The sequence below is a fragment of the Ailuropoda melanoleuca genome, chromosome 13 (genome assembly GCF_002007445.2).
Source record: "Ailuropoda melanoleuca isolate Jingjing chromosome 13, ASM200744v2, whole genome shotgun sequence".
Lineage (NCBI taxonomy): Eukaryota > Metazoa > Chordata > Mammalia > Carnivora > Ursidae > Ailuropoda > Ailuropoda melanoleuca.
In genome coordinates, this window is record NC_048230.1 from 34,316,855 (window position 1) to 34,337,991 (window position 21,137).

A 21,137-nucleotide genomic window follows, 5' to 3' on the forward strand; every position below is an offset into this window, starting at 1 on the left:
AAGATTTTATTTACTTATTTGACAGAGAGAGACACAGCCAGCGAGAGAGGGAACACAGGCAAGGGGAGTGGGAGAGGAAGAAGCAGGCTTCCAGCAGAGGAGCCTGATGTGGGGCTCGATCCCAGAACGCCGGAATCACGCCCTGAGCCGAAGTCAGACGCTTAACGACTGAGCCACCCAGGCGCCCCTGTACGTGTATTTTGAATTGGAAGAAATCTATACCCTCGTGTGTGTAGCTGCCTTCGGATGATGTCATTATTCTAGGCGGCACCCTTGTGCCTGTTCTGTGAGCTTCATACACCAGACGGAATAGCAACAGATGTGTATTCTCTGTTTTAGGTTTTGCAGCACAACTATTTTCAGAAGGCGGGTGTTGGGATTTGGGGGGGTGGTCTTTGGACAGTCATGCCTTAAAGTATTTTAATTTTGTCTGACCACTGCTAATCCATTGCACGAATTCACAGCCAGTGAGTGAGACAAACATTAAACAAACGAAACCCAAATAAATATCTTGTTCTGGCTCAAAGTTCAGTCTCAGACCATCAATGCAGCTAAAATCAATAGAAATGACTCCAAAACACTTCGAAGATTAACACTGGTCTTAACTCAGTAACTTTCGAGGGAGTGGAGTTGTGAGAACCCAATTTCTGAGATCTGGGATGATTAGCCTATCTTTTTAAACATCCTGAATGCATGTGTCTCTCTTTACGAAGTCCACGCTTCATGGTCTCACCTTCTTTCTTTCTTCCCCTCCATCTCACACCCACAAACTCAAGCCCATCATGCCCATTCTCTGCTCTTTATTCCACCCACCCTCGTCTTTTCATCGGTAGGGCAATGCGCTCTGCTCCTGCTGGCTGCCATTTTCCTAGACACTTCCTACACAGTTCAGCCCAACAGGGGTCTATTAGCTGACTGGGTCATTAAAGAATCCTCCCTTCCTCAAAGGAGGATTTCAAATATTTGTAGTACAATATTGCAGTATTGTAGTCCTGTCAGATAATGAATGATAAAATTGTCAATTGTGAGAAGTACAATTGCATTATCTTAACTGTCTTCGTGCTTTTTTTAAAGAAAAATGTGGAAGCAAAGATGGAAAGTGGAAAAGATGATTAATCACTCTGGAACTAGGTAGATTACTGCAGCCCATGTCTGCGCTGACCTGGTCATGCAGTCTTCTCTCTGGGTCAAAGTCCCACACATCGCAAGCTTCTACCGTGTTCCCCTGATGGTAAGGAAAAGGCAGATGGACCCTATGGTTTCTACATTCTCCCTCTCATCTTCCCAACTTTTAAGAACTGAAAATTGGAACTGAGGGTCCAGCTCATGGTTTTACACACGCTCTCACAATGAGACAGGGTGTAGAAAGTCATGGTTCTCCTATCCTTGAAGATTCAGGAACCATAGTGGCCATGACCAGGCACATGTGTTGAGCACTCATTTCTTTTTGGTGTTCTAGGTGCAGCCTAAGTGAGATGAGTCTGTGGCCAGGACTGGGGNTTTGGATAACGTATTCTCACGATACACCAAATAATTGAGATAGGAAGCCAGCACATTGTATAGGAAGAGTAACAGCACCGAACTGACAATCCAGTTTAGATTTTGGTCCTGGCTCAGTGACATTGGGGCAACGTATTTACTGTCTCTGGGCTTCATTTTCCTCACATGTGCAATGAATATTTTAAGTGAGACAACTTCAAAATTCCCTTCCAGAATTAATTTCCTCCAGGAATGATGATGAAATGTCAACGAAAACTGAGAGAAACCTTTGCCAGCAGACCTGTTCCAACAGAAACACGAAAGCAAGTTTTTCAGATGGATGGCAAATACTGCCAGAGGGAAACTTAGANTTCTACATTCTCCCTCTCATCTTCCCAACTTTTAAGAACTGAAAATTGGAACTGAGGGTCCAGCTCATGGTTTTACACACGCTCTCACAATGAGACAGGGTGTAGAAAGTCATGGTTCTCCTATCCTTGAAGATTCAGGAACCATAGTGGCCATGACCAGGCACATGTGTTGAGCACTCATTTCTTTTTGGTGTTCTAGGTGCAGCCTAAGTGAGATGAGTCTGTGGCCAGGACTGGGGCCTGTGGTTACAGATAGATAGGCCCTCTCCAAAGCTCAGCCCTGCTCAAGAAGGCAACATGTCTGACTAGCTGCAGTCATGTGCAGTCAGAGACAGGGCTCAACGGCNGTCTAAGTAGATCGAGAAAGGTTAAGTTTGTATATTCAATCCCTAGCATGACCACTGGAAAAAAGCACACTAAGATGTAATCAAAACTCAATAGACAGATTAAAACANTTAGAGCAATAAGGGAAAGTCCCCCTTCTTTCTTCCTCTTCTTATCTTTTTCCCTTCCCTGGATGTAACCATTGTTGCTCTGGTATGACTCCTTCCAACATACACTCAAATTGTTTTTCCTCTACCTTACTAGTAATCAAAGAAATGCAAATGAAAACAACTGACAAAGGATTCCTTCTTTCTCATTGTATTTTCTTTGCTGAAAATGAATGGAAATATCTAGAGTTGGTTAGGGCTTGGGGAAGGGATTGTAAGTTGGAGCAATTGTTCTGGAAGTTAATTTGGCCCCGTAAATACATTTAGACTTTGGATCAGTTAGGGTCAGATGAGTTAGGAGATTGAGAGCGCACAAGTTATTTGAACTGAGAGATTTACTCAAAAGAAGTGTTAAACAGCGAAAGTGGANAACAGAGAAAGTGGGGAGATGCCTCTGAAGGGTCTAGAAGTAGCATGTGCAGAAGCCAGTACATCTAGGCTAAGGAAGGACTAGGAGCTCTCGAGGGTGAGATTCAAATCTCTTTGAAGACCGTGTGTCTACCACTGGAAAACCTAGTCATGGGCGGTAAAGGAACTTTCATATAGCAGGCCATATTGATGTGTAGACATGCCCATGGGAGGGGGAGAAAGTGCCTGAGGGGGACATGGCCAGAGCTGCTTAGAACTACCGGTGGGGGCGGTGGTGTGGAGTGTGTCCTGAGGGTGTGTTTAGAGCGTATCTGTGAGGGTTGCGGGGCTCCCAGGCTGCATTAAAAAATTGAGGACTGGATCCAAAAAGGGAGTGTCCTCCTGCCATTACTGCCTTGCTCTGTGCCCTCCATTGACCAAGCCTATCCCATCATGTGCCAGCCCGTAGCAGGGAAAGTTTTGCTCCAGTGTCACAAAGCAGGGGAAGGAAGGGTCAGTTTGGAACTGAGAGACAAGAAATTGATAACTGGCACAGACTTTGACCTCCAAATTTGATTTTTTTAAATTTAAGGGGATAATTAAAAATGTGCATAGGTATTTAGTTAAAGAATGATTATTGCAGTATAGGAAAAAAAAGGGATACAAGCTCAATGTTCAAATACTGAGAATGGCTTGGACAAAATAGTGGTTCGTGTATAAGAGGAAGACATATTCATTTATAATCATGAAAGATGTTTATATTATAAGGTTAAAAAGTGTGTTGATAACAACTTTTATTTTGTGGCCCATTAAAATATTTATACATGTATTTCCATTAAAAAATCTTGAAAAGGTTTGGTATCTAATTCATCAACTCTTNCAGAGAATAGGTTATTGGTTGGCAGGTGTTAGGGGCAGTGACAAAATTGTGACTACAAAGGAGCAGCCTGAGAGAGCCTTAAATTAGCTGTCTATTTTTTTTTAAGATTTTATTTACTTATTTGACAGAGAGAGACACAGCCAGCGAGAGAGGGAACACAGGCAAGGGGAATGGGAGAGGAAGAAGCAGGCTTCCAGCAGAGGAGCCTGATGTGGGGCTCGATCCCAGAACGCCGGAATCACGCCCTGAGCCGAAGTCAGACGCTTAACGACTGAGCCACCCAGGCGCCCCTGTACGTGTATTTTGAATTGGAAGAAATCTATACCCTCGTGTGTGTAGCTGCCTTCGGATGATGTCATTATTCTAGGCGGCACCCTTGTGCCTGTTCTGTGAGCTTCATACACCAGACGGAATAGCAACAGATGTGTATTCTCTGTTTTAGGTTTTGCAGCACAACTATTTTCAGAAGGCGGGTGTTGGGATTTGGGGGGGTGGTCTTTGGACAGTCATGCCTTAAAGTATTTTAATTTTGTCTGACCACTGCTAATCCATTGCACGAATTCACAGCCAGTGAGTGAGACAAACATTAAACAAACGAAACCCAAATAAATATCTTGTTCTGGCTCAAAGTTCAGTCTCAGACCATCAATGCAGCTAAAATCAATAGAAATGACTCCAAAACACTTCGAAGATTAACACTGGTCTTAACTCAGTAACTTTCGAGGGAGTGGAGTTGTGAGAACCCAATTTCTGAGATCTGGGATGATTAGCCTATCTTTTTAAACATCCTGAATGCATGTGTCTCTCTTTACGAAGTCCACGCTTCATGGTCTCACCTTCTTTCTTTCTTCCCCTCCATCTCACACCCACAAACTCAAGCCCATCATGCCCATTCTCTGCTCTTTATTCCACCCACCCTCGTCTTTTCATCGGTAGGGCAATGCGCTCTGCTCCTGCTGGCTGCCATTTTCCTAGACACTTCCTACACAGTTCAGCCCAACAGGGGTCTATTAGCTGACTGGGTCATTAAAGAATCCTCCCTTCCTCAAAGGAGGATTTCAAATATTTGTAGTACAATATTGCAGTATTGTAGTCCTGTCAGATAATGAATGATAAAATTGTCAATTGTGAGAAGTACAATTGCATTATCTTAACTGTCTTCGTGCTTTTTTTAAAGAAAAATGTGGAAGCAAAGATGGAAAGTGGAAAAGATGATTAATCACTCTGGAACTAGGTAGATTACTGCAGCCCATGTCTGCGCTGACCTGGTCATGCAGTCTTCTCTCTGGGTCAAAGTCCCACACATCGCAAGCTTCTACCGTGTTCCCCTGATGGTAAGGAAAAGGCAGATGGACCCTATGGTTTCTACATTCTCCCTCTCATCTTCCCAACTTTTAAGAACTGAAAATTGGAACTGAGGGTCCAGCTCATGGTTTTACACACGCTCTCACAATGAGACAGGGTGTAGAAAGTCATGGTTCTCCTATCCTTGAAGATTCAGGAACCATAGTGGCCATGACCAGGCACATGTGTTGAGCACTCATTTCTTTTTGGTGTTCTAGGTGCAGCCTAAGTGAGATGAGTCTGTGGCCAGGACTGGGGCCTGTGGTTACAGATAGATAGGCCCTCTCCAAAGCTCAGCCCTGCTCAAGAAGGCAACATGTCTGACTAGCCTCAGTCATGTGCAGTCAGAGACAGGGCTCAACGGTACCTTAGTTTCATGATGTGTATATATTTAATTACACAAATAATACATGAATGCTTTCCCTTTGTAAAATATGTGGACAATATGCAAGATTTTAGAGCAATAAGGGAAAGTCCCCCTTCTTTCTTCCTCTTCTTATCTTTTTCCCTTCCCTGGATGTAACCATTGTTGCTCTGGTATGACTCCTTCCAACATACACTCAAATTGTTTTTCCTCTACCTTACTAGTAATCAAAGAAATGCAAATGAAAACAACTGACAAAGGATTCCTTCTTTCTCATTGTATTTTCTTTGCTGAAAATGAATGGAAATATCTAGAGTTGGTTAGGGCTTGGGGAAGGGATTGTAAGTTGGAGCAATTGTTCTGGAAGTTAATTTGGCCCCGTAAATACATTTAGACTTTGGATCAGTTAGGGTCAGATGAGTTAGGAGATTGAGAGTGCACAAGTTATTTGAACTGAGAGATTTACTCAAAAGAAGTGTTAAACAGAGAAAGTGGGGAGATGCCTCTGAAGGGTCTAGAAGTAGCATGTGCAGAAGCCAGTACATCTAGGCTAAGGAAGGACTAGGAGCTCTCGAGGGTGAGATTCAAATCTCTTTGAAGACCGTGTGTCTACCACTGGAAAACCTAGTCATGGGCGGTAAAGGAACTTTCATATAGCAGGCCATATTGATGTGTAGACATGCCCATGGGAGGGGGAGAAAGTGCCTGAGGGGGACATGGCCAGAGCTGCTTAGAACTACCGGTGGGGGCGGTGGTGTGGAGTGTGTCCTGAGGGTGTGTTTAGAGCGGATCTGTGAGGGTTGTGGGGCTCCCAGGCTGCATTAAAAAATTGAGGACTGGATCCAAAAAGGGAGTGTCCTCCTGCCATTACTGCCTTGCTCTGTGCCCTCCATTGACCAAGCCTATCCCATCATGTGCCAGCCCGTAGCAGGGAAAGTTTTGCTCCAGTGTCACAAAGCAGGGGAAGGAAGGGTCAGTTTGGAACTGAGAGACAAGAAATTGATAACTGGCACAGACTTTGACCTCCAAATTTGATTTTTTTAAATTTAAGGGGATAATTAAAAATGTGCATAGGTATTTAGTTAAAGAATGATTATTGCAGTATAGGAAAAAAAAGGGATACAAGCTCAATGTTCAAATACTGAGAATGGCTTGGACAAAATAGTGGTTCGTGTATAAGAGGAAGACATATTCATTTATAATCATGAAAGATGTTTATATTATAAGGTTAAAAAGTGTGTTGATAACAACTTTTATTTTGTGGCCCATTAAAATATTTATACATGTATTTCCATTAAAAAATCTTGAAAAGGTTTGGTATCTAATTCATCAACTCTTTGATAGAACATCTGGCTCATAGTTGTTGAGTAAAGATTTACTGAACAGACGTATTGTCTTAGTTTCCTAGGGCTGCTATAACAAATTGCCACATGCATGGTAGCTTAAAATATCAGAAGTTTATTCCCACAATTCTGGATACCAGACATCTGAAGTAAAGGGTTATACTCCCTTCCAAGGCTCTAGAGAAGAATTCCTTGTCTCTCCCAGCTTCTGGAGGCTCCAATATTCCTTGGCCTGTGGTGGCACCTCTCTACTCTCTGCCTCTGCCTTCACATGTCCTTCTTCCCTGCCTATGGTTTTCCTCTCCTAGAGGAACAATTGTCTTTGGAGTTAGAACCTACCAGATAATCCAGGATGATTTCATTTTGAGATGCTTAATGTAACTACATTGGCAAAGAACCCCTTTCCAAAGAAGGTCACATTCACAGGCTCTGGGCAGATTTATCTTTTGGAGGGGTGGTGAACCAGTACCGTTCAACCGAGTACATGAATGAATGAATATATAATAACATTTTATAGTGGTTTCCTTGGGTGGTAGGATTTATGAATAATTTGAATTTTCTTTTCCCCTTCTCCTCCTCCTCCATCTTCTTCTTCTCTTTCTCTTTCTTCTCTTTCTCCTTCTCCTCCTCCTTCTTCTCCTCTTCCTCCTCTTTTCTTCTTTTTCTTCTTCACCAGTATTTTTATGACTTACGCAAAGATCTTTATATTACTTTTGACGTAAAAAGAAAGTGAAAAAGTACTTGGCATATGAAAAATGAGGAACTACACTGAGAAGTCCTGATTTCATCATCTTGAATATATGGTTGAACCCATAGTTCACAAAATCCCAAACCGCTGTACCCACTTAGAGAAGGAAACAGTAGGAGAAAATAAAAACTCAGCAGGAGGGCCAGATTCATCACCGGAGACCTATGCTCATTTATGCCCCAGGGCAAACCTAAAGAGTTCCCAGCTGAGATCCTGGCCTAGCCTTCTGGGCAGCTGAGTTGGGCAAACTTGTGGTCCGTGCAACACCCACCATCTACAGCCACAGACCGAGTTCGGAGTCTCCCCGCCTTGTCCTACTTCAGCGCAGACCTCCCCCTCCTTTTTCTCCTTGTTCTCCTGCTCTGATTCATTGACCAATTCCTAGGAAGATGTTGCTCCGTTAAAATAGGAAGGTCTGTGACATCAAAAGGCATTCTAAAAAGCTCTCATCTTCTTTTACTGACAGAAGCAATCTTTCCAAAAGGAAAGAAAGGAAAACAAGCGAGTTTGGGCGTAATTACCTTTTTATTTCTCTGAAAGCTGTAGATGTTTTATTTCCAGCCTCTTTGGAAAACTAATCATTTTGCTCTTAAGCTAAAGTTTAAAGCTAGCCTAAAACATGGATCATTATCCAGTGCTGAACTCAAGATTTGAAATGTCTTCTGGGTAGGAGATTACTTTTTAAAATTCAGGTTAATTAAAAATAATGTTTTCTACACATCTTCCTTCCTTGGCTTTGATCAAGCACATTCATCTGGTTTCTGTCTTGTTTGGCTGCCCCTNGAGATGCCTCTGAAGGGTCTAGAAGTAGCATGTGCAGAAGCCAGTACATCTAGGCTAAGGAAGGACTAGGAGCTCTCGAGGGTGAGATTCAAATCTCTTTGAAGACCGTGTGTCTACCACTGGAAAACCTAGTCATGGGCGGTAAAGGAACTTTCATATAGCAGGCCATATTGATGTGTAGACATGCCCATGGGAGGGGGAGAAAGTGCCTGAGGGGGACATGGCCAGAGCTGCTTAGAACTACCGGTGGGGGCGGTGGTGTGGAGTGTGTCCTGAGGGTGTGTTTAGAGCGGATCTGTGAGGGTTGTGGGGCTCCCAGGCTGCATTAAAAAATTGAGGACTGGATCCAAAAAGGGAGTGTCCTCCTGCCATTACTGCCTTGCTCTGTGCCCTCCATTGACCAAGCCTATCCCATCATGTGCCAGCCCGTAGCAGGGAAAGTTTTGCTCCAGTGTCACAAAGCAGGGGAAGGAAGGGTCAGTTTGGAACTGAGAGACAAGAAATTGATAACTGGCACAGACTTTGACCTCCAAATTTGATTTTTTTAAATTTAAGGGGATAATTAAAAATGTGCATAGGTATTTAGTTAAAGAATGATTATTGCAGTATAGGAAAAAAAAGGGATACAAGCTCAATGTTCAAATACTGAGAATGGCTTGGACAAAATAGTGGTTCGTGTATAAGAGGAAGACATATTCATTTATAATCATGAAAGATGTTTATATTATAAGGTTAAAAAGTGTGTTGATAACAACTTTTATTTTGTGGCCCATTAAAATATTTATACATGTATTTCCATTAAAAAATCTTGAAAAGGTTTGGTATCTAATTCATCAACTCTTTGATAGAACATCTGGCTCATAGTTGTTGAGTAAAGATTTACTGAACAGACGTATTGTCTTAGTTTCCTAGGGCTGCTATAACAAATTGCCACATGCATGGTAGCTTAAAATATCAGAAGTTTATTCCCACAATTCTGGATACCAGACATCTGAAGTAAAGGGTTATACTCCCTTCCAAGGCTCTAGAGAAGAATTCCTTGTCTCTCCCAGCTTCTGGAGGCTCCAATATTCCTTGGCCTGTGGTGGCACCTCTCTACTCTCTGCCTCTGCCTTCACATGTCCTTCTTCCCTGCCTATGGTTTTCCTCTCCTAGAGGAACAATTGTCTTTGGAGTTAGAACCTACCAGATAATCCAGGATGATTTCATTTTGAGATGCTTAATGTAACTACATTGGCAAAGAACCCCTTTCCAAAGAAGGTCACATTCACAGGCTCTGGGCAGATTTATCTTTTGGAGGGGTGGTGAACCAGTACCGTTCAACCGAGTACATGAATGAATGAATATATAATAACATTTTATAGTGGTTTCCTTGGGTGGTAGGATTTATGAATAATTTGAATTTTCTTTTCCCCTTCTCCTCCTCCTCCATCTTCTTCTTCTCTTTCTCTTTCTTCTCTTTCTCCTTCTCCTCCTCCTTCTTCTCCTCTTCCTCCTCTTTTCTTCTTTTTCTTCTTCACCAGTATTTTTATGACTTACGCAAAGATCTTTATATTACTTTTGACGTAAAAAGAAAGTGAAAAAGTACTTGGCATATGAAAAATGAGGAACTACACTGAGAAGTCCTGATTTCATCATCTTGAATATATGGTTGAACCCATAGTTCACAAAATCCCAAACCGCTGTACCCACTTAGAGAAGGAAACAGTAGGAGAAAATAAAAACTCAGCAGGAGGGCCAGATTCATCACCGGAGACCTATGCTCATTTATGCCCCAGGGCAAACCTAAAGAGTTCCCAGCTGAGATCCTGGCCTAGCCTTCTGGGCAGCTGAGTTGGGCAAACTTGTGGTCCGTGCAACACCCACCATCTACAGCCACAGACCGAGTTCGGAGTCTCCCCGCCTTGTCCTACTTCAGCGCAGACCTCCCCCTCCTTTTTCTCCTTGTTCTCCTGCTCTGATTCATTGACCAATTCCTAGGAAGATGTTGCTCCGTTAAAATAGGAAGGTCTGTGACATCAAAAGGCATTCTAAAAAGCTCTCATCTTCTTTTACTGACAGAAGCAATCTTTCCAAAAGGAAAGAAAGGAAAACAAGCGAGTTTGGGCGTAATTACCTTTTTATTTCTCTGAAAGCTGTAGATGTTTTATTTCCAGCCTCTTTGGAAAACTAATCATTTTGCTCTTAAGCTAAAGTTTAAAGCTAGCCTAAAACATGGATCATTATCCAGTGCTGAACTCAAGATTTGAAATGTCTTCTGGGTAGGAGATTACTTTTTAAAATTCAGGTTAATTAAAAATAATGTTTTCTACACATCTTCCTTCCTTGGCTTTGATCAAGCACATTCATCTGGTTTCTGTCTTGTTTGGCTGCCCCTTCTCAGTCTGCTTTGGGAGTTCTGTTAAAGGTCAGAAATTTCTGGGGCGCCTGGGTGGCTCAGCCGTTAAGCATCTGCCTTCGGCTCAGGGCGTGATCCTGGGGTTCTGGGATCGAGCCCCACATCAGGCTCCTCAATTGGAGGCCTTCTTCTTCCTCTCCCACTCCCCCTGCTTGTGTTCCCTCTCTCGCCGGCTGTCTCTATCTCTGTCAAATAAATAAATTAAAAAAAAATCTTAAAAAAAATAATAGTCACCTATTAATGTAAAGAAAAAGAGGGCATTTATTATGATCCTTAAAGTCATTGTCTGAGTTCAGACTGACACTTAGTAGTGACATTAACACATTGAGATGTCAGTTAACATATTAAGAATAAATAATGAATGAATGAATAAATAATGAATGAATGGATACCTGAAATGTAAGAACAGATCATGCTTTTTTTTTCATAATTGAAATTTTTTAATTTTATGTACAAAGAGTTAGCATGAAGGTAGGTATTTTGGATATCTGCAGTAAGGTGTATATCTTGGATGACCCATTCAAGGAAGTTCACTTAATCCAACTTAATGAACCTGTATCTTTTGCCTACCAGTGCAAACATTGGCGGCTCATATTGAGACCATATTTCCGGAACAGACTGTGTGGTTTGAGCAGATGTGACAAGAACGAGAACCCTGGCTGAATTTTCTCGACTCCAGTAGAGCTGCTGGTGACCCATCTTGCTTTCTTGGAAGCAATGAAGCAAAAAGAGAGTAGTAGGATACTGGATACTAAGAAAAACTAGGACAGTTTTTCTGTTAAGGGCCAGATAGTAAATATTTTAGGCTTTGTAAGCCAGATGGTCTCTGACACTATGATTCAACTCTCCCATTGTAGTAGGAAAGCAGTCACTGACAATACATACACGAAGGAGCATGGAGCGTTTACTGGAGCATTCCAATAAAACTTTATTCACAAAACCAGGTGGTGGGCCAGATTTTCTCCTTGGGTAGTAGTTTGCTGACCCCTGAAAGAGAACCTCAGAGAGTTGCAGAGGAATAGCAATCATAGTGGCTCTCCAGAATCGGAGAAAGCAGATTTTTATCTGCTCTGTTGTTTCCTTGTAAGAAGGAAATGCCAACATACTGGCAGATCTATGTGCTTTTTTGGGAAGATTAATTTGGGTTAAATGATGATTGACGCAAAAGGAAGAATGAGAAAATGAGCCTCCGTATTTGTGAAATAAATGGTTTGATTCTCAGAAACAAGAATCTTTTGAGTTAATTCTATTGGCAATACTTTCGGCCATTATAATCTGGGAACACATTTAATATTTGCCTTATAAATTCATCTTATTATTGTTAAAAAAATTTTTTTAAGTAGACTCCATGCCCAGCATGGAGCCCAATGTGGGGTTTGAACTCACGACGCTGAGTTCAAGACCTGAGCTGAGATCTAGGGTTGGATGCTCTAACCGACTGAGCCACCCAGGTGCCCCGTAAGTTCATCGTATCATATGAAGCTTTTGCCATACAGAGTTATGTGTTGAATGACTGTGGTTTATGCAATGATATAGCCAAATTGGGAAAATAGCCAGGAATGACATACACAAGGGATTTAAATGAAGTACTTTACCTAAGATTTATTCACCCTTGTTCATTTTTTCCTACATAATATTTGATTGTAAGATAAAATTGAAGAGGAAAGTAAGACACTAGAAATGGATGATATTTTGGAAGGATTTTTGAAGGAATATAGTTATATTCTGGATTAAAAGTGATTTAAAAAAAAAGAAAAAAACAAAACCCAGGGAGGAATGTGCATATTAATTGGAAAGTGAGTTGCTTGAGTAAGAATACTTGTATTTGGTGATGTTAAGTAGATGAGGAAATCCCTAACTTCCTACATCTTCACTTTGAAATTGCATGATTTAATGCTCATTCAACCAAACCAAATAATACATGTTAACTCATGTAGCCTCTTAATATCCTTTGCACCAGTTGGGTTCTCTGGGATGCAGAAATGCAGAGGTAGGAGTGCAGAAGATTTACTGCCCAGAGGGAGCCATCTGGCTGCACTGCGGATCGGATCTGATGGTCCTGTGAGGAGCTCTGTAGCAAAGAGTGCCTGTTAAGGGAGTTCTGTGTTGGTGGGGATTTTGTGCCATGCATTGCTCAGTCATTGGCAGGACTGCCCTAAGAAGTGGTCTTGGCTACCACTGCCTCACTCAGTTAATGGCTTTAGAAGCTGAGATGGAGCCAACAGCTGGAGGCTGTTAACTGGCCATACAGCTAGGCAGTGAGTCCTTTCTTGAAGGGGGGGGGGTCTGAGTGGCACATCTCCAAGTTTGACACACTGTTTTAACTTTCTGACTCTTCCTTTCAAGTCTCATTAGCTGATTTGTCTTCTCTGCCTTTTGCAGTGAGTTTCCCAGAAATCTCTGCTCATTCCTCTATGTTATAGACTCTTTCTAGAAGATTTCTTCCACTTACATGGCTCTAATATGGCTTATTATTCTCACCCATACCAGGGATTACCTATACATTTATACAATTTGGAGTATTAGATAGAATTACAGTTGGGGGCATAAAACATAAAGCCCAAATAACAATGGTTTAAAAGTAAAATGAATTTGGATATTCTCAGTCGAGCAGTGGCATGGTGGCTCTCTGTTCAGAAACCCAGAATCCTTCTATCATTCTACCCTGAAATCCTAGTGTATGGCTTCCATATTCAAGATCACATCACAGTCAAAATGGCTGGTGAGGGTCCAGCTATCACATCCTTGATCTTAGCAGAAGAAAAATGGGAGAGTGGAAGAGCAGAGAGAGCCTACCTCCCATCTGACTCATCCAAATTTAAGCGATTTTTCTGGAAGTCAATTACAACATTCCTTTTACATCTTTGGTTACACCATAGTCACATGTCTACATTTAGCTACCAGGGAAGCTAGAAATGTAGGGTTTCTTTTTGTTTTTTGTTTTTTGTTTTTTTTTTTTTTTAAATTCTAGCCTCCGTAGGAGAGAAAAGCATGCAAGAAGAGGATTGAAATGGATTTTGAGGACCTATATCCATAGTATCTCTCACATTCCCAAATAGTGTTTCCTGATCATAAGTTTCTTCTGAGTTGAAAACATGCATTCTTCTCTCTCCTAGACATTTCCACCCAGATGTCCCAGAGACAACTCCCTTTGAACATGCGCTAAACTGAACTCCATTATACTGACCCACGATAATGATTATGTTTCCTCCAATATAATTATGCCACTACCTGGTCATACAAAATCTCTCAATTCATACTCTTCTTTTCTCCTCACTTTCCATATTCAATCTGTCTCATAGTCTCGCGAATGCTTTCCTAATTATTTTCCCAATATGTCTTTTCTTCCCCATTGCCACTGCCAGGATCTCAGTTTAGGACCTTGTTATTTTTTGACTAGAGGATTTTTATACTGCTTTACTCATCTCAGTCTTGAACCTTCTGATCCATTCTTCACGCTGTTGCTGAAGCTGTTTTTGCAAAATGTAACTGTGATCACATTGCCCCACAGCTTAAAATCTTACGCGGTCTACACAACAAAGGCCAAACGCTTTAGGAAGGCAGGTCTCATGGTCTGATGACTACACTCACTTTGGCTTTATCTCTGGCCACTTCCTATTGTATATCTTGTGTCTCATCTATGTTATTTTATACCTATATGCCATTGCGAAATACCCAGCATAGCTAGACAGAGATGAGACACAAGATATACAGAAATCTTAAGTTCTGTCTTTCCTGTCGTCATAATGGCTGCCCCTCCAAACCCCACCCCGGGAGCTCTAAGTTAAAACTCATGTTCTTCTAATGACGCTCAAAGGGGTTTTTAATCTTTAGGAAGATTACAAAAGGCTGGCTGATTTTAGGAGGAAAGAGGATGAGTTTGGATTGCAACATGTTGCATTAAGCTGATGATCTGAAATCCAAATGGAAACATCTAGAGTTAGGAGATTATTGGGGTGGGAGAGATATTTGGAGATAAGATTTTGATGAGGTCAGCATAGACTTCACAATATGTTCTGTGAGTAGAGCTGAGGTAGAGAGTTTTGAAGGAATGCTTCAATGTACTTGGCTGCAAATAATACAAATGCAGCCAATAGCTGTTCATGTACATCCAGGTCTATCGTTAGGCAGGCATGTGGGTAGTTGCTGGCTAGTTTGGCAGTTCCTTGATGTCAGGGTACAGACTTGGCTTCTGTACTCTTCTCTTGACCTTCCATCATGGTGGCAAGATGACATTGCTCAATGGGTCATGTTCTTGTGTGGCAATATCCCAAGAAAGAAGGGATGGGCAGGAAGAAATGGTTTTCTCCTTATATGCCTCTTTAATAGGAAATACAAGATTTCCCAGAACACCTCAGAGGTCTTCCCCTTATCATTGATCAGAAATAGGCCACATGTCCATCCCTCCACTAGTCACTGTTAAATGGGAACAGTTTGCCATGATTGGGTTGAGCACCCTGTTCTGTTAGTGAGATGGCAAGTGAGATCGGCAACCGTAGACGCTCGCCATAGAGTCTATCAAGACCCAGGACTGGATCACAGTTTTGAGAGAATGAACATGAGACTAAAACAGGAAAAAGACAGGTCAGTAGGCTGGTGTTGGTCAGGTAGCCCTCTTAACTTAAGAAGAGGGGTCAGAAAATGGTCAACGGTGTCAAATGTGGTGATGAAGTCAAGAAGAATGACTGAACAAAGACTGAAAAATGTGACTTGCAGAAATTGTTGGTGAACTTTAAGAGCAATGCTTTCCATTGGATGCTTGGGTTGGAAACAGAAAGTCATGGAGTAAACGGAGGAGTCCAATGACGCGGACATACAGGTAGAATGTGTACAATGACATCAGGTTTTTGATGCTGAATGGAAGGCAGGTGAGGGGCAAGGCAGCTAGCCATGGGCATCATGAAAAGTGAGAGGTAGGGTCGCCTGGGTGGCTCAGTCGTTAAGCGTCTGCCTTCGGCTCAGGGCATGATCCCGGCGTTGTGGGATTGAGCACCGCATTGGGCTCCTCCGTTGGGAGTCTGCTTCTTCCTCTCCCACTCCCCCTGCTTGTGTTCCCTCTCTGGCTGCCTGTCTCTCTCTCTGTCAAATCAATAAATAAAATCTTTAAAAAAAAAAAAAAGAAAGAAAAGTGAGAGGTATTTCACAACAGGGAGGTCCGGGTTCATGATAGGTGAGTGGGAGGGAGTCGGTGGGGAAAGGAAATAGAAAGCATGAAAGAAATGGAGAACAAGTGACGTCCCAGAGGCTATGGAGGAAAGAAGTGAAAAGTTCACTTTTTAGAGGAAGAGAAACACATAATCAGAGGCTGGAGGGAAGGATGACAAAAGCTGGTGGATATTTTGAGAGGATGACAAAAGAAATACAAAAGCTTAAAATGGATCTTAGAGAAGCAGGAGGTTTGGTCATCTCTGGAACTTACTGAGACTAAAAGTGAAGAGTAGATAGAAGGAAGAAATGGGTTGGAAGTGCTGGATTGAGAAGCAAGGAGGAGATGTGGATGATCAAGGACTGGGAAGAGTTTACAAGTCTAGAACAGAAATTAAAATAGGAAGGAAAAAAAAAACTCCTGGGAAATTAAATTTGATGACCAAAGGGAAAAGGAAGCCAGAAACCTATAAATTTCCCTGAGAAGGGAAGGATTTATAGAGGAAGAAAAATTTGATGTGGAAAATCCATTTTTGGCTTTTCCCAGCCTCCTTCTGTTTGTGAAATAACAAATAATGTTTCTCAAACCCCAAATGTTTCAATTTCCTTAGTTGAAAGATGCCACGTTACCGTGATACTATTTATAAAGTGAGGCTTTGTTTGCTCAATCTTACTCAGGATGACAAAGCTAGAAATAAGTCTCTGGGACAGAATTCAAGTCAGTTAAATCAAGGACACATATAAGGTACACATCGTCTGTACTAGACATGAGGCTTTGAGATGACCTACAATATAATATCCTTTCACCTGCCTTAATTGGAAAGAGTTAAAAAATAAACATAAGCATCAGAGAGATGGAGATGAAGATATCAACTTTTTTACTCATAAACCACTGTATTGGAGGTTGGGGGTTAATCTGGCCTGTAGGCTTGTTTATACTCCCCTGGATCGAACTTGCTTCCCTTTCCCAAACTGGAGACCTTCTTCGCTGGAATGGTCCTGCTACAGGAAACTTTCTGGATGGCCACGAAGACGCGAGAATTCTGTGAGAATACAGGTAAACAATAGGTAGCTGTTTCCTGAAACAGAGAATGAGCCAACTCAGATCCGTTTGCCAAACTCATGAATCAGGGAAGTCATCTGCTTCCCTGCAGGGGGGAGTCACTGAGGGGGAAAGAGAGAGTCCCGAGTCTAATTAATGTCCTTTCCGTGGAATGCGCATTAAGTATCCCTCCCCAAACATGGCTCTGTGTCAGGCCCAGGGGTACAAGGGGATATAAAGATACATAAGACATGCGCAGCATTCAAGAACTTAAAATCTAGCACAAGAAAGAAGAAATAGCCTGGTGGACGGACAGAAACACAGAGACCCAAGAGCATGGGGCGAGTGGCGTTCAGTGTAGGGGGAAGGAAATGGAAAACATGGAATTGAAAGGACCCAGAAGGTAGAGGCCCTCACAAATTTTACTAAGGAGTTTTTATGACACAAATCATAAGAAGGCATGGGAACTTCTGAGCAGAGGAGTGAATAAGCGAGTAGGAGAGTGTAGGATGGTTGAGAATGGAGGACAGGCTTAGGGGGAGAGGCAATGAAAACTTGAATAAGGTGCTAATCAAGAGAAACATTGGCGATAGAAACCATAGTGGAGGGTTGGATACGGGGTGTCAATAAATATGGGGCAGTTAAAGTATCTTCCAAGGCAAAGCAGGGAAATGAGGAGAAGACAGTGAGTTTGGTTTTGTATACATTGAGTTGGATAGGTCGGAAAGGTCTGCACTGTTTTGGAAGGGAGTTAGAAATAAACAAAGAAACACACATGGACAACAGTAAACAAACGAGCATTTGCTATGTGGTGAGCCCTGTCCTAGTTACTGGAGACACAGCCGTAAAGCTGTCAGATCTTGTCCTCGTCCTCATACACCTTACCATTGATCCACACCACTGCCATCTGTGAGTGGCGGCCCCTCGACCCTCTTCCTTGCTGTTTGCCAGGCACTTAGGGGAATCTCCAACCAGATGGGCCTGGAAACCAACATACGCCCTGCAGTTGCCACATTGCCCTGTCCTGACCACAATCCCCCGCCCAGCTTACTTGTTCATGCTATTCCCGTGGCCCCCAAACCCTGCACTTATGAGGGCATCAGTGTCACAAGCAAGGGTGTGGCTCTGGACAGGGCTTTGTACGCTGTGTCTCCCGGGCTTGCCAAGTTCCACGTTTTCTGTCTGGACTTTCACAACTCATGGTCTTCCCTCCCCCATGGAGTTCCAAGGGACACAGTGCAGTGGGGTGGGCAGTGCACAGACCTTGTTCCATTCTCCCTCAGGCTTCCAGTAGTACTTCTTTTGGCTCATTTCCAAAATTTCCTCTTTCAAATGCCTGCTGCAAATAGAAGAAGCTCCCATGCATATGAAAGGAGACAATAGTGGGGTATATATGTATGTGTGTATATACGTGCATTGTGCACGTGTGCACGCACGTGTGCGTGTATATTTGCACGTGTGTATACATATGCATGTGTGTATGTGTATATGAGCATGTGTATATAGGCAAATGTGTGTACGTCCATGTGTGTGCATGTGTGCATGTGTGTATGTATGTACATTGCTACTCAAGTAATTGCAACAAAGTAGAATGACTGTGGTGTGAAGGAAGGTAGGGGAGCTGTGGAAGCAGAGGAGAGGACACTACAAGACTCTAGGACAGAGATTCCCAAGCTTTGTGGGTTCACAAAACTCTTAGTGCCTTAGTAACCCTCTTCTAGCATCCTAGGCTGAAAGAAATACCTAGGGGTTCTGTTCATCTAATGGACAGGTCCAAAACACCAAGTATTCAGGTCCTAATGATTTGGTAGCTGTTTTTTTTTTTTTAAATACACATAAATAGAAAAAAATTTTAATTTTATTCTTAAAAACCATTATAATTGACCCTTGAGCCATATGGGTTTGAACTGCATGGGTCCATTTATATGCAGTTTTTTTCAAATAAGTATAATACTATAAATGTATTTTTTCTTTCTTACGATTTTCTTTAATTTTCTCTAGCTTACTGTATTGTAAGTATATATAAATTATGTACTGTATTGTAATAATACAGTACATAATTTATATATAACATATAAAATACATGTTAATTATTTATGTTATCCGTAAGGCTTCTGGTCAACAGTAGGTTATTGGTAGTTAAGTTTTTGGAGAATTGGAAGTTACAGGGAGGTTTTCGACTGCATAGGGGTAAGTGTCCCTGACCACCATGTTGTTTAAGGGTCAGTTGTTCTTGCTAATGACATGTCTGTGCCTGTTGAGCTGCCCAACTTCTTGAATCTTGAAATCAGATCGGACACCGTCACCCTCATGAGCCCTTTCCACGTTGATTTGCATGTGGTCAGACTTGCCTTTTTAAATCACATCAACTTCTAGATTTTAAATCAAATCTAACTTCTCTCAAATTTGATGTCACCAAAAGGAATGTAGTGATCTAATGTCGAAATTGCAAAATACCTTTAACTAGGAACTCTCACAGTGGCCAACAGATGTCAACTATCGTTGGATTTCCCTTGAAATGTAAAGATACCCTAGAGTTCCCCCTGTGCGCTCATTACAGTGCTCGGAGGCACCTTGATCCCTTAGTGTAGGGGCATCAAGGAAGGTCTCTGGGACAAAAGGATATTCAAACCAAGACACTAACAATGAGAAGGAATAGTCCAGACAAAGGGGTGCTTGTAGCAACCTTGCAAGGAGGGCAATGTTTTATGAGGAAGTCTCATTCCTGAAGGAACGTGATGAATTCGAGCAACTTGTCTGCATTTTAGGGTATTTATCCTATCTGATTTTATATGTAAATATACATATTCTTTGTAATACATTACAATATGATATACATTATTTATGTTCTATATATTATGTAATTGTATATATAAATACAGTATATTTATATACTATACACACATATATACACACACACATATATACATATATATACATATATACACTCGTGTATATATATGTGTGTGTGTATATATATATATATATCTACAGTATACGTATGAATAGATACTCATATCCAGTTGTTTTCGCACTGCTGTGGGGGACAACTAAGGGTGCTCACTGGGCAGGAGCCCCAGAAGGTATTCAGCAGAGGCTGTGAATCTTGGATTTGTAGCAGAACCAATTGGCATGGGTTTACAGTTTCCTCCAGCCATATTTGGCAGTCTGGGAACAGGAATAGAGAAAATAGATGGTTGGCTTTATTCCGCATGAGGAATTGGCAAAATAGATGTGGCAGAAAATCAAGGGGTCTGAGGATGTGAAGATTTAGAACGTTCGCTGTCTTAGCCTCAAAACCTGATTTACACAATGCTTTGGGGAGCTATTGTTGTCCGTGGGAGGCCCTTTGTGGCTCTTTATCCCTGATTTGTAAAATCCTGTGATGACATGCCTGGATCTAGGTCTCTTTTTGCTTCTGACGCTGGACCCCTCGTATGGTCTTTCACACCCCAGAATCTCCTTTCACTCTTGTAAATATATGTTTTTCTACTTGCTGTTTTCTGCTTGGAACCAGAACTCATGTTCCCATTATTTGGCTGTTAGACCTTCTGGACTGATCTTTTCTCTCATGTCGCTTCCCTCTCCACCCAATACTTTCAACTCCTTATTTCTGTTTGTTTTTTTTTTTTGAAAAAGAAACTAGGATGAACTTTATCTTCAAGGTCATCCATGGAAATTTTTATTTGGGGTGCTTTATATTTGCTTCTCTGCTCTGATAAATAAATTCTTGTTTTATGGGTACATTATCTTCTCATAACTCTCCAAGGATGTAATTTAGTATTTAAAAAAATCCTGCACTCTCTGTTTTCCTTCCTTCTTTTCTCTCTCTCCCCCTCCCTTCTTCCCACCTTTTCCCATCCTCTCTCCATTCCCTCTGTCTCTGTCCTCCTTCTCTCTTCTTCTTTTCCTTTTTTTTTTGTAATTAGCCCAAGTTCTGGGCATATTGAGAAATCAGGTAAAAAAGTAAGGTAGATGTGAGATCAGAATACCACTTTTGGGGGCACCTGGGTGGCTTAGGCAGTTCGGCGTCTGCCTTTGGCTCAGGTCATGGTCCCAGGGTCCTGGGATTGAGTCCTGCATCGGGTTCCCTGCTCAGCAGGGATTCTGCTTCTCCCTCTCCCTCTGCCTGCCTCTCCCCCGGTTTGTACTCTCTCTCTCTCTCAAGTAAATAAATAAATGAAATCTTTTTTAAAAAATACCACTTTCGTTGAACTATTGAAAGTTCAGGTAGGGATATGGCTTAGAGTGAGAGTCAAGTGGGCTTGACGGAACCCGAGAATTATAGACTTCTGTACTCAGTCATGGGCAACGCTGGACGGAGACAGGCCTCCTCTCATGGTAAGACATCGGGAAGAACAGGAGAAAACACTCTCTCTGTTGGACAGACTCTCCTCCAAA